The sequence below is a fragment of the Cornus florida genome, unplaced genomic scaffold (assembly GCF_030987335.1).
Source record: "Cornus florida cultivar Cherokee Brave unplaced genomic scaffold, ASM3098733v1 CherokeeBrave_3.0.0_Hap2_Chr05, whole genome shotgun sequence".
Taxonomy (NCBI): Eukaryota; Viridiplantae; Streptophyta; class Magnoliopsida; order Cornales; family Cornaceae; genus Cornus; species Cornus florida.
The window spans coordinates 48,761,039-48,774,966 of record NW_026775575.1 but is presented as its reverse complement, the minus strand read 5'-3'; the positions used below and the strand labels follow the sequence as shown (position 1 = coordinate 48,774,966).

Genomic DNA, 13,928 nt, shown 5'->3' with positions numbered 1-13,928 from the left:
ACAGGGGAAGAAAAGGAAAACTTATTTAGCTGCCTTCCAGCCCTGAAAATATGATTCGCCTTGGAGTTTTCAAAGTTACCAGCATGATTACGGATGGTGACGGGTTTTGTCTTTCTGTTTCAGTTCTGGCCAACATTTAAAAGGGCTTGAACGATATTGTTGCTTCCTTTACCCCATGGAATTCAGTAGTGCCATTTCTTATTCACTATGTGTATGGATGGCTAACCGAATATTTCAACACGCACTTTATTTCTCTAGAGCACAATTATATTCCTCAAATGATATAGTTTAAAGGGGAAGGGTCAACGAAGCACTTCGATGAATCAGAAGCCCAAAATTTGTTCAGATTTTATGAAGGTGTCAAATTATCTCATTTGTCTAGAACATTCGAACCAGAGCGACTATTTGTAGATGATAGCTAGCAAAATTTCTCAATCTTTGAATATTTTGCCTCCCTTCGGTCGAGTTATTTGACATTGTGCTAAGGTAACCATTTCATCATTCAGCCTTATAGTCAGCATAGGTTTAGCAGACAATTTCACTTTCCTCAAGATGTCCCAGGGAAGTTGAAGAGAGACATTCATACTGGTAAATTAAAAGAGGTTATGAAACTATGGAGATTATCCACCTGTTTCCATATTGGGTGTAAGGTATTGCTTCCTTCGAGCTCCAATCTTCAGAAATTCGGGGTTACGAAAGCATAGGCTGAATGGTGGGCCAAAGTCTATGTTGATCCATTTACATGGGAAGAAACTATCTTAAAGCAACCTAAACGCACGATTTCCCCATAAGAGAAACCAACTAAAATCAAGAAGGTTTTAATTAAGGGGTTGAAGTCAAGCCTCCCATTTAAGCCATTGCCAAAGGCAACCATCAAATCTCATAATAATTGTGATGTTGTTGAAGAGTCTAGTAGTCATCACCAGATAGTAGAAGATGTCCCACCACTAATCAATAACTGATGAGCACTGAAAAGTGCGCATTTAAACCCGTTAAGCTTAAGCATTCTAGTACCTTTATCTATCTTACTTTGCCGTTTTAGACTTATTACGTGTTATTTATATTTTCAGGCACTAATCCCAAAATTGAGCTAACTCAACCAAATAAGAGCTTAATTGAAGCAATCCTGAGATAAACCAAAGGAGGGAGCAAAGTGGAGAAAGAAAGGAGCAAAAAGGAATCAAAGTTGTGCAGCTGAAAAGTTCGGTCAATCCAATTTAGAGTTCGATCGATCGAACATCTATGATCGATCACAGTACTTCTCGATAGATCTAACCTTGGCCTTTGTTGAAATTCCAAGTTCGATCGATCCAACATTACCTTCGATCGATCAAACCCTATTTTGTCCTATTCAAATTATTGATCTTATCCACAGCTGTACGCCTACCAACCACTTTTGTCCTTTTCCCCATAAATATCTTCGAAATATCTCAGCCTTGTCCTTATCCGGAGGAGTCAGACCACTTCGATCGATCCAAGATGCAGTTCGATCGATCGAACCCATCTTCGATCGATCCAAGTTAAGGTTCGATCGATCGAACTTCCTCCAGCGAGAAAAGTTAAAGTCCAGCTCATTTATTCCGTCTTTCATCCAATCATTGGAGAATATGCCTTGCACGACCACAGCTCATCATAGGGTGTATTTGACCTACCTATATAAGGAATATGATACACTTTTTGGAGAGGGCTCTAGAGTCTCTTGTCACACATTGAAAATCATCTTGGAGGCTATTCTTAAAGAGGAAGAAGGGAGGAAGCTAGAGCAACCATTGTAGGAGATCTTCACCAACAAGGAGCAGCCATGGAGTTAGCCCTTGAGGGTTGGATCATCACTACCATGAGTGGCTAGACATCTTTTTGGGGCTAGAGTTAGCCCCAAGCATGCTTTCTATACTCTAATCTTGTGTATTATTGAGGGATTAGTGTTGTATGATACATCTTGATATTCATGTATATATAAATCTTGATTATTTCATGGTTTGTATGGTTTAATGCTTCCAATTGACTATTCTATTCTACCCATATGTCTATGTATGCTAGAGTAGGATATTCATGTGCTTATCTCTAGATTTAGTGTTTTTGATGCATGTCTATGTGTATTGATGCTATAGATCTAGAGATTATCAAGATGATATGCTTAATGAATGCTATTTTGGTTCATTTGATGATTTATGCCTATTCTTGATGGTTTGTGCCTCTCCCCTAGTCTAGATAGCTTTATTTTCATGCTAGTAGTGTAGATTTAGTGTAATGGTAGTATAATCTTAGATGGGAGGACAATCTACTCTTGATGTTTGATGTTCCATGCTTGTGAGTCCAAATGGCATATTCCTCTAATATTGTGTTGCATGAGGATTGTGAGCTTAATGAAGGATTAATGACTTATTTTGATCTATTGTGCTATCCTCATGTTGTCTAGACAATATATGCTCTATTATTCAGATATATTGTGCTCTTCACATGATGTTTAGACAATACTTGCTTGATTTGTCATCCTTGCCAATTGAATCAACCTAATGCACACACACCCTTATCATATTGCAACACATCCATTACCCTCAATTGATCACTTGTTAGTAGTATAGAAAAGTATTGCTTGGTGGTGATCTCTACACCCCAAGACCTTTCTCTCTCTTTTTTACCTCATATTATTTTATTTAGTTGAATTCAATTTAGCTTAATCAACCAACCAACCAATTGTGTGATCACTCGACCTACTAACCATAATTACCATAGTTTCACAATTCGATACACCATCAAATCCCTTGGGACGATCCCTACTTGCCCTATCTATATTTTATATAGAGAAAGGTAGTAGTGGCTTTCTATAAATGTAAAACTTGGCCACCTCCTAAATTCACACACAACTTTCAAGCTTGACTTGGTATCGCGACCCTTGTAAAAGAGGACCGGTCAGTTTTTGGCGCTGTTGCCGGGGATTTTAAATTGGCAACGTCGAATTGTGAAATTCAATTAGGATTAGTACTCTTTTGATCGTGTCTTTACTTTCTTTTTATTTTCCGTTTTTGATTACTTATTAAGTTTGTTCTTCATTAACAAGGTGCATTGAGCAAGGAGTTAGCAAAGAACTTCAAAGCTAAGGAGCAAAGCAAGCAAAAAGAAAAAAAGAAAAAAATGATAAAAATGAAGAGTTTTTGCTAAGCTAAGCTTTTAAATTTGGAGTTGAAGTGCTAAAGGACTATTGTGAGACCTTCTTACTCAATCTCCTTAGTTAAATCGGGGGCCCACGTGGAGGCATTTATTTGACATACATTGCATTTGAAAATTGTGGTGTTGCATTGTGTATGCATGGTCGTCGTTTATTGAGACCTACTCTTGTCCCTCTTGATTTGCATTTAGAATCCACTATTAGGAATCCAAGGGGAAGAGGAAGTTCACATAGAACCAATCTACTAATGGACGTTCTTAATGATGATCATGTTGAAGACCTTGGTCACATAGACCAACAAGGCATCCTTCACCCTAATGTGTAAAATGATAATATGTAAGTTCCATTAGGCATGCCTAGGCCATACATTCATCAACCTCCTCAACAACAAGGCCAAATTCCAATGGGAATTCCAAGGCCATTGTATGCACCACAACCCCCCATCATTAATCAAGCTCAATATAACCGAGGTGTCCATGTTGCACCTCAAGTTGCTAATCCACCACTCGCATTGAGAGATCACTATGTGCCTAATGAGTATAATGCACCCATATGCATTCAATTGCCACCATTTAGAGCACACCATTATGAGATTAAAGCACAAACTATCCAAATGCTACCTAACTTTCATGGACTTCCTAGTGAAGAACCTTACAAGCATTTGGATGAGTTTCTTGAAGTTTGTTCTACCGTTCGATACACGGACATGCCGGAAGAAGTTTTAAGGCTGAAACTTTTTCCATTCACCCTTAAAGATAAGGCGAAGTATTGGTTTAACAACCTTAGGCCTTTTTCTATAACTTCTTGGGCAGAAATGCAACAAGAATTTTTGAAAAAGTACTATCCGGTTTCGAAGACCAATGCTATGAGAACCGCTATTAGGGAATTCACACATGGGGAGGGAGAAACTTTCCATGAGGCATGGGAACGCTTCAATGAATTGCTTAGGAAGTGTCCTCACCATGACATGCCTAAATGGCAATTGGTCCAATTCTTCTTTGAAAGCTTATCGGACAATTATAAAGGCATGGTTGATGCTTCAATGGAAGGTTCTTATATAGACCGGCAAGAGGAAGACGTGTGGCGTCTTTATGAGAGCATGAGTGAAAACTCTTTGCATAGAACATTGTCATCTAGGAATGGTAGAAATTCTCAAGGTAGGAAGAGTGTTGGCTTGCATCAAGTTGACCACTCAAATGATATAACCGCCGAGATGAAGTCTTTATCTCAAAAGTTTGATCAATTGATCAATCAAAACTTGGCGAATCAAGTGTCTTCCTTTCCTAACCATTCTCCTAGAGCTCAAAATAAATCATGTATGACTTGTTCTAGTGTTCTTCATTCTACTTCTAATTGTCCTCATGGACAAATTCAAAATGAACCCATTGAGCAAGTTAATGCAACATTTGTGAACCAAGGGAACAATCTTTATGGTAACCATTACAATCCCGGTTGGAGGAATCATCCTAATTTTTCTTGGAAAAACCAAGGGAAGGGCTCGAACTCTTCCCAAGGCGGTTTTCAAGAGAAATACATTCCACCTCCACTTCAAAACCAAGGATCCTAAGGTTCAAGACCATATAACTCACAAGGAAATCAATTTGCTAGTTCTCCTTTTCCTAACCAATCATATTCTCAAGGAAATTCTAGAGGTTCCGCTTTTGAGGAAAAGGTTTTAAATGCTTTGGGCACTCTAGAAGCAAATACTAAATTGTTGCATTCTCATTCTCAATCAATTGCCAAGCTAGAAACCCAAGTAGGGCAAATAGCTGAAACACTTAATGCTAGAGAGAAGGGAAAGATGCATATGAATGCCCCAATCAAATAACAATGTGCTGTAGAAACCAAATCCTCATTGGAAGGGCATAATGTTGAGCATGTCAATGCGGTAACAACCTTGAGAAGTGGTAGGGTAGTAGACAATCAAGTTAGAATGCCTAATGAAGAGAGTGAACCGGTACAACCTCAAGTTGTCACCCGTCCCGTTCCACACACTATTCCTCCTTCGTTGCATGTGTATGATCTTGAGAATGAGAAGCCCTCAAATTGTGAGTTGAAAGATGATTTCCAAAGAGATTCATTGAAAACAGTGTTGAAAAATGTGTTTGAGAAAAGTTATTTGAAAAATGTTATTCATGATTCTTCTTTGAAAAGTGATTTGAAATTCAATGAATCGAACAAGTCCAATGCTGAAAATTCTTTGAAAGAAAATGCTGAAAGAGTTTTTAAAAAAGCTCCATTTCCGGATGCCTTGAAAGGGTCCATTTCAAAAGAAAGGCAAAAGACCAAGAACAATGAGATAATGGATATGTTTAGGCAAGTCACAGTTAATCTTCCACTTTTGGATGCAATTAAGCAAATTCCGGCTTATGCCAAATTCTTGAAGGACTTATGCACCCAAAAGCGGAAGAACAAGAGCCAAACATCAAAAAAGGTTGTCTTAACCGAACAAGTGAGTTCCATTCTACAACACAACACTTTGCCAAAGTTTAAGGACCCCGGTGCACCTACAACATCTTGTGTCATTGGTGAACATGTCATCAACCGGGCACTTCTTGACTTAGGGGCTAGTGTTAACCTTCTTCCCTATTCGGTTTATGTCAAATTGGGCCTAAGTGAATTGAAACCGACGTCGGTGGTTTTACAACTTGTCGACCGATCCATTAAGAAACCTAGGGGGATAATTAAGGATGTGTTGATTAAGATTGATAAGTTCTTCTTCCCGGTTGACTTTGTCGTCGTTGACACGGAACCGGTGCCAATCCAAAGAACCAAATTCCGGTTATCCTTGGCCGTCCTTTCTTGGCAACCTTAAATGCCAACATAAATTGTAGGACGGGGATAATGAAGATTTCTTTTGGGTACATGAGAGTGAAGTTGAACATCTTTAACCCCACACCCAATCCATTTGACAAATATGAGGAAGAGGTTAATGTGGTAGAGGAATATTATGATCTTGCTTGTGAAAGGAATGAGCTTTTGTGCATGAATAATGTTTCAAAGCCTTCATCTTCATCTTCAGGATTGCATGCAAGAAAAGTGATTTCGAACTCTTGTTGTGAAAGGGCGTGGAAGCCCAATGAAAGTTTTGACAAAGAACTCAAGACGTCTTTTGAGTTTACCCCAACAAGTTCTTCTAAGAACCATTTGTTGGGAGTGACTCGAAACATCTCTCATCCCAAAAAGGAGGGGATGCATTGCAAGATCTTTGATCCGGGTTAAAAGAACCCTAGGTCTTGCTAGAGACGTTAAAGACTAGCACCGAAATTCGTAGGATGTCAAAACCCTATTCCTCCCTCATTTCTATCTTGCATTTTGATCCTTGCGAAGTCTAGATACTATTTTTGTGGTTCATATACATTGGAAGGAACTGAGTAAGGGATTACATGAGCATTCAAGTCATTTTGAGCATTTAGGCATAATTTCGATCGATCCAAGTTTTGGTTCGATCGATCGAACTTTGGTTCGATCGATCCAACTATGGACTCGATCGATCCAGCTCTTATTTTGCACCCAACACTTAGAAAATTTTTTGACCTGCATCCAAATTCCAAAATGCATGCTCTCGGGATCTCCAAATTTTCAAAAGTTCGATCGATCGTAAACTATTTCGATCGATCGAACCATCTTTCGATCGATCCAACATGTGGTTCGATCGATCATGAGTCCCAACACTTAGAAAAATTTTGGACCTGCATCCAAATTCCAAAATGCATGCTCTCGGGACTTTTCAAAATTTTTCATGTTCGATCGATCGAATTCCAAGTTCGATCGATCCAAGGTTCCAACACGTGTCAACTCTTGAACCCTTAAACTTGTACATTCTTTATCCTCTTCGATCGATCAAAATCTTTCTTCGATCGATCAAAATTTGCATCTCATTAATTTAATTTCCTTTGATTTTTCAAAATTCATTCAAAAAAAAAATCCAAAATTTCAAAAAAAATGCCATTAAGAGTGGAGACCTAAGTTCGATCAATCGAACTCCATCTTCGATCGATCGAACTCTGCATATCGTGTTTTTAAAAAATAACCGAGTTGGATCGATCACTTTGGATCGATCCAACTTTAAAAGGAAACCGAACCCTAGTCTCCCTCTTCTCTCAATCTCATCCTAGTCCGGCAAAAAATCCAATTCCCAATCATCTTCCCTATCTCCGGCGAGCAAATTCCGGCCAATTCAAGCCTTATTTTCACCGCGGCTTCGCCCCCTCTCTCATCTCATCCCTCTCGGTTTTGAGGTAAACCGCGAGCCATTTCTTGATTTAAAAGTTTAATCGATGCATGATTCATGATTTTCTATATTGATTTATGTTGTATGTGTATTAATCATCCATTTTGAAGCATCAATTTCATGATTATGATATACATATTCACACATGCATTCGGCCGAACCAAAATTGGGGATTTTTGATTTGATTTGGCATTTGGGGAGTGTTTGGGTGTTGAGGATTGGATGTTTGGTGTGTAGATGGGCCCATAAACACGTTTGTGTGGGCCCCGTGTTCTAGATCTCACAGATCTGCAACTTTTTAGATTCGGCATTCGCACTGTTTGATCGATCGAAGTAGTGAACTTCATTTCACTACCTTCGATCGATCCAATCTTGTGCACTTTCATGCTTCGATCGATCCAAGTGTTGGATTGATCCAATTCACTTCGATCGATCCAACTTTTGAACATTTTTCACTTCGACCGATTGAAAATTTCTGTGAAGTTCGATCGATCGAACTTTCAAAGATCACATATACACACTCCATTCATCTTGTGTCATCTTCATGCTATCGTTATATGCACAATGCCTGTGATATTCCACATTGGATGCATTTTATACCTACATTGCTTAGCATGACTCACAATTTATCATTATCATAGATTCATGTCATCCATATTTTGTCTATCTTATTTGACATACATATTTCTATTATGCATTTAAATTCTTATATATCTGGCACTGACTTATATATTGAAATTTTCTTGTCTTTTTACAGATCATGCCTCCGCGGTTCAAGACAGTAGCCAAGCGATCTTCAGGACCACAGCGACCCCGCAGACATATACGGCCCAGGATAGAGATGGTTACAGAGCCATCTCATGCTCAGGAGGAGCCTACACAAGCTACTCCCCCTCAGTCCCCATCCCACGAGGCTGAGGAGGGAGCTGACCACATGCCATCTACATCCCAGGCTCCTCCAGCCTTCACACCATCACCTTCTCCTGTGCTCCATCAGGCAGATGCAGCCGCCATGCCATCACTGCCAGCCACCTCTACCGGCTCAGCGCCGTGACCAGTTGCTGCTGAGATATGCAGCCATGACCGTGGCTCAGGAGTCGTACTTCGATACTGAGTACTTCTCCGAGTCTATCCTGACACGGTCTGGCTATCAGGATATCATGCAGCGGGGCCTCTCAGCCATCCTTGCCCTAGTCACCGGCCTAGTATACCCGCGACTGGTGCGGCTATTCTTTCAGCATCTCCGGCCCTCGCCACGATCTACTGCAGAGATGATCACTACATTGGACGGCCACGAGATTGTCATCACAGTTGACACTCTGGCCCGTGCTTGCCGGTGCCCACACCGGTGTCCACCTGAGCTTGCAGAGACATACCCGAGGCTGCATAGGCCTTCATTTTCTGACATGGCTGTCTCCTTGATAGGCCATCATACCAGTGGTCAGACATTCGCCACCAAGACCATCTTGCCTGACGACTTCTGGTTCATCGACACAGTTCTCTTCCAGAACATTTACATGGCGGGCCACAAGATCCAGAGGCGTCATGACTACTTGACAGCTCTTTACGCTTTTTACACGGGCTGCTGGGTATCTATCCCAGTCCTCATCTGGAGCGTGATGAGGTTGCTGTATGATTCTTTCATTTCCAGGAAGGACCCTAAGCGGTCCAAGGTCCTGCCCTTCGGACACCTCATCACGCAGATCCTTCTTGACCAGCGCTACAGAGTGCCCCCAGATGAGGAGCCCTTTGCACGGTCCAGCTTTTATAGGAGGAGCGACTGGAATAAGAGCTACAATGCTCTTATTCGGAGTCTTCAGGAGCCAGCTGTAGAGGCAGCAGCTGAACTAGAGGAGGAAGAGGCAACCCAGGCACAGCCGGCACCTCCAGCAGCAGCAGATATCGCAGCGGACGACGCACCAGTCGGTCTGGCTACCAATCGTATGGACATTGACCTGGAGCAACCTGCGGAGGAGTATGCCGATGCTGCAGATGATGCTAATGCCGATGATACCAGTGATCGAGCCGCTGCTCAGGAGCGAGTTCGGGGGTCTTCTTCAGAGGCATCTCAGCCTGAGTCTCCAGTTCCCACTCACGGATTCGGAGCACGCTTGCAGACACTGGAGGAGGACGTAGCAGCCATGCGAGCCGACAGCACTGCCCACTGAGCTGAGTTCACCTCTTTCAGGGCGGATGTCATGGCTTGCTTTGCCGATCTCTCCAGCCGACTCCCTGCACCCGCACCTGCACCTCTAGCCACTGCAGATCTTTACGATCAGGCCTCCTGAGACTCCACTTCCAGTTGTTCTATGCTTTCATTTCTTTTATTCTGGATCTGTATTATACTGTCACTGTTACTGTATTATACTTTGCGGCCGGTCTGTCGGCTTTATTATTTTATTGATGTACCTCCACTTTATATTCTCTATATAATGCTTTTTGATTATGGATGTCTCTTAGTATCTCATATTTGTATGTTTGACTCTATCAGGTACACCACAGTGACTTCAGTGAGAGAGTGCTGCCCAATTTTTCAGGACCACTCTTACACCTCTCTCTATTCTCTATTTATCCCATTTTACACTTGCATGTCCACTGTGCACTGATTATCCTATCTTGTTATCTAATGAGTTTATCCGAGTGTAAACTTTTCAGGACCACAGTTTATCCCAAGTTTGGGGGGGCCATGCCACCCACTTTGGATACTTCTATCCCGATCATTCATGTCTAAAGCACTGGTATACTCTTTCCTTTGTTCTCTTCACACATTGAGGACAATGTGCAGTTTAAGTTTGGGGGTATTGGTGTATGTTTCAGTGTTACTTTAAAATTCAAATTTTAAGCATGTCTTGTGTATTTGAGGGATATTTCTATACTTGGTCCATTTCTAGCTATGATTTTGATCTTTTGAGGACTATATTGCTTAAAATTTAAAAATTGCTTGACTTGAGAGTCCAATACTCCTTGTATGCCTTGAGGAGGCCATTTAGGAGTAAATTTTTCAAAAGATTGATATCTTGCTTGCATTTGTGGTCCACGTCATCCTGAATTTGTGATTGTTTTGAGATTCATTCTAGGATTCTACACTAGCACCGGTGCACACTAGCATTCATTTGTGGGGTACATGCTTTGTTGATTATTGAATTAGTTATATCCCAATTGGGCTAGTAGTGCATTGAAAGCTTTCATTCTTGATAAAGGTGGATGACAACCCCTTTTCATTGAGTAGCTGGGATTCTTGCCTCATTAAGCAGTGAACTTCTCGCGCCGAAAGGTGGAGGGCCCAAACTCTAAGTTAATAATTGATTATTAAAAAAAAAAAAAAAAAGTTGCAAAAGTAATAAAAGTGAGGACTTCTCCCAAAAGGTGAGAAGTAGGAAATGATTAGAAGGTTGTTGTCTTGATTTGTAGCCTAGTTGATTTGAGTTTGTAAGTTCGTAGGGGTGTCTTAACACCTAATACCCTAAAGCCATCTGGTTTGGGAGTCCTTGACCTAAAGCTCGCTACATGAATCTTCTAGAAAGCTTAAGAGATCAACACATTGCAAAATATTTCCATCTTTGATCCTCAATAAAATAAAATAAAAAAGAAGAAGAAAAAAGAAAAAAAAATATAATGAAAAGAATAAGCGCACCTAGAACAATAAAGCTTTAATAAAAGGTCCACTTTTTGTCTTGATGATTGGGACTAGATTTGTGTGCTAGTTTGAGGGTAAGGATGTGATTACTTCTCTAGTTGGCTAAGATAGCAACACACTTGATGCCGGACCTCTCACATGGATTCTAGACTTGTTTCGATTTTCATGATCATTTTCTTGATGTGTGGAGGACCATGCTTGCTTGTTTGATGTTGAGATTTTGGGAGATTGCTTGGAAATGGTTGAAAAATTGCATACTTGAGGTAGTTTTCTCCCAATGCTTGTTTGTAATATTAGTGCCTCTTTTGAAAGAATGAGCTTAATGTTTGTGGGTACCATTTCTGGAAACCCTCACGAGAATTTACTCGTCCACTAGAGGTAACCTAGGGGTTTAAAAGGCTTGTTGCATATGCTAAATGCAATCGTGTTCCCTACAAAAATGGTGTTATCATTTTACTTGCTTTCCAGTTTATACTTGTTTAGTTGCTCATTTCATTCCTTTACTTCTTAGTTCATTGCTAGGGACTAGCAATATTTAAGTTTGGGGGTGTGATGAGCACTGAAAAGTGCGCATTTAAACCCGTTAAGCTTAAGCATTCTAGTACCTTTATCTATCTTACTTTGCCGTTTTAGACTTATTACGTGTTATTTATATTTTCAAGCACTAATCCCAAAATTGAGCTAACTTAGCCAAATAAGAGCTTAATTGAAGCAATCCTGAGATAAACCAAAGGAGGGAGCAAAGTGGAGAAAGAAAGGAGCAAAAAAGAATCAAAGTTGTGCAGCTGAAAAGTTCGATCGATCCAACTTAGAGTTCGATCGATCGAACATCTATGATCGATCACAGTACTTCTCGATAGATCCAAACTTGGCCTTTGCTGACATTCCAAGTTTGATCGATCCAACATCAACTTCAATCGATCGAACCCTATTTTGTCCTATTCAAATGATTGATCTTATCCACAGCTGTACGCCTACCAACCACTATTGTCCTTTTCCCCATAAATATCTTCGAAATATCTTAGCCTTGTCCTTATCCGGAGGAGTTAGACCACTTCGATCGATCCAAGATGTAGTTCGATCGATCGAACCCATCTTCGATCGATCCAAGTTAAGGTTCGATCGATCGAACTTCCTCCAGCGAGAAAAGTTAAAGTCCAGCTCATTTATTCCGTCCTTCATCCAATCATTGGAGAATATGCCTTGCACGACCACAGCTCATCATAGGGTGTATTTGACCTACCTATATAAGGAATATGATACACTTTTTGGAGAGGGCTCTAGAGTCTCTTGTCACACATTGAAAATCATCTTGGAGGCTATTCTTGGAGAGGAAGAAGGGAGGAAGCTAGAGCAACCATTGGAGGAGATCTTCACCAACAAGGAGCAGCCATGGAGTTAGCCCTTGAGGGTTAGATCATCACTACCATGAGTGGCTAGACATCTTCTTGGGGCTAGAGTTAGCCCCAAGCATGCTTTCTATACTCTAATCTTGTGTATTATTGAGGGATTAGTGTTGTATGATACATCTTGATATTCATGTATATATAAATCTTGATTATTTCATGGTTTGTATGGTTTAATGCTTCCAATTGACTATTCTATTCTACCCATATGTCTATATATGCTAGAGTAGGATATTCATGTGCTTATCTCTAGATTTAGTGTTTTTGATGCATGTCTATGTGTATTGATGCTATAGATCTAGAGATTATCAAGATGATATGCTTAATGAATGCTATTTTGGTTCATTTGATGGTTTATGCCTATTCTTGATGGTTTGTGCCTCTCCCCTAGTCTAGATAGCTTTATTTTCATGCTAGTAGTGTAGATTTAGTGTAATGGTAGTATAATCTTAGATGGGAGGACAATCTACTCTTGATGTTTGATGTTCCATGCTTGTGAGTCCAAATGGCATATTCCTCTAATATTGTGTTGCATGAGGATTGTGAGCTTAATGAAGGATTAATGACTTGTTTTGATCTATTGTGCTATCCCCATGTTGTCTAGACATTATATGCTCTATTGTTCAGATATATTGTGCTCTTCACATGATGTTTAGACAATACTTGCTTGATTTGTCATCCTTGCCAATTGAATTAACCTAATGCACACACACCCTTATCATATTGCAACACATGCATTACCCTCAATTGATCACTTGTTAGTAGTATAGAAAAGTATTGCTTGGTGGCGATCTCTACACCCCAAGACCTCTCTCTCTCTTGTTTACCTCATATTATTTTATTTAGTTGAATTCAATTTAGCTTAATCAACCAACCAACCAATTGTGTGATCACTCGACCTACTAACCCTAATTACCATAGTTTCACAATTCGATACACCATCAAATCCCTTGGGACAATCCCTACTCGCCCTATCTATATTTTATATAGAGAAAGGTAGTAGTGGCTTTCTATAAATGTAAAACTGGGCCACCTCCTAAATTCACACACAACTTTCAAGCTTGACTTGGTATCGCGACCCTTGTAAAAGAGGACCGGTCAATAACCGTCACCGTCGTCAGTTAGCAATGGATTTAGATGACGATGTGAGAGCTTGCGATGAGGATCGTAATTGGAAGCATGTCACTGTTAAGGTGAGACTTGATCTAGTACAGGAATGCATTGCCACTTCTCTTGATCGATTTTTTAATGGGTGTGATGCCCTCGGATTTCTGGATGCGGGTTGGCCAGGCCCACGCTCGATTACCCGAGGATATCAAACCAATTAACAATAAACAAAAACAGAATACAATTAAGATAAATAGGAATAAATAAAACTACTGAAAAGAAACTAATAAGATAATCCAAAACTTAAACCTCAGAATAAAATTTTATAAATAAGAAAATTATTCTAATACATCCAACTTCTCTATTTTTTTTTAT

At 40.2% G+C, this 13,928-nt stretch overlaps 1 non-coding gene across 1 annotated transcript; it reads right to left on the bottom strand.

Moving 5' to 3' along the window:
- Positions 1-4,029: 4,029 nt before the first annotated feature.
- On the bottom strand, positions 4,030-4,138 carry LOC132310770 (small nucleolar RNA R71). Its single transcript, XR_009482700.1, has one exon. It is a non-coding gene; the product is annotated as a small nucleolar RNA R71 (small nucleolar RNA).
- Positions 4,139-13,928: the final 9,790 nt, after the last annotated feature.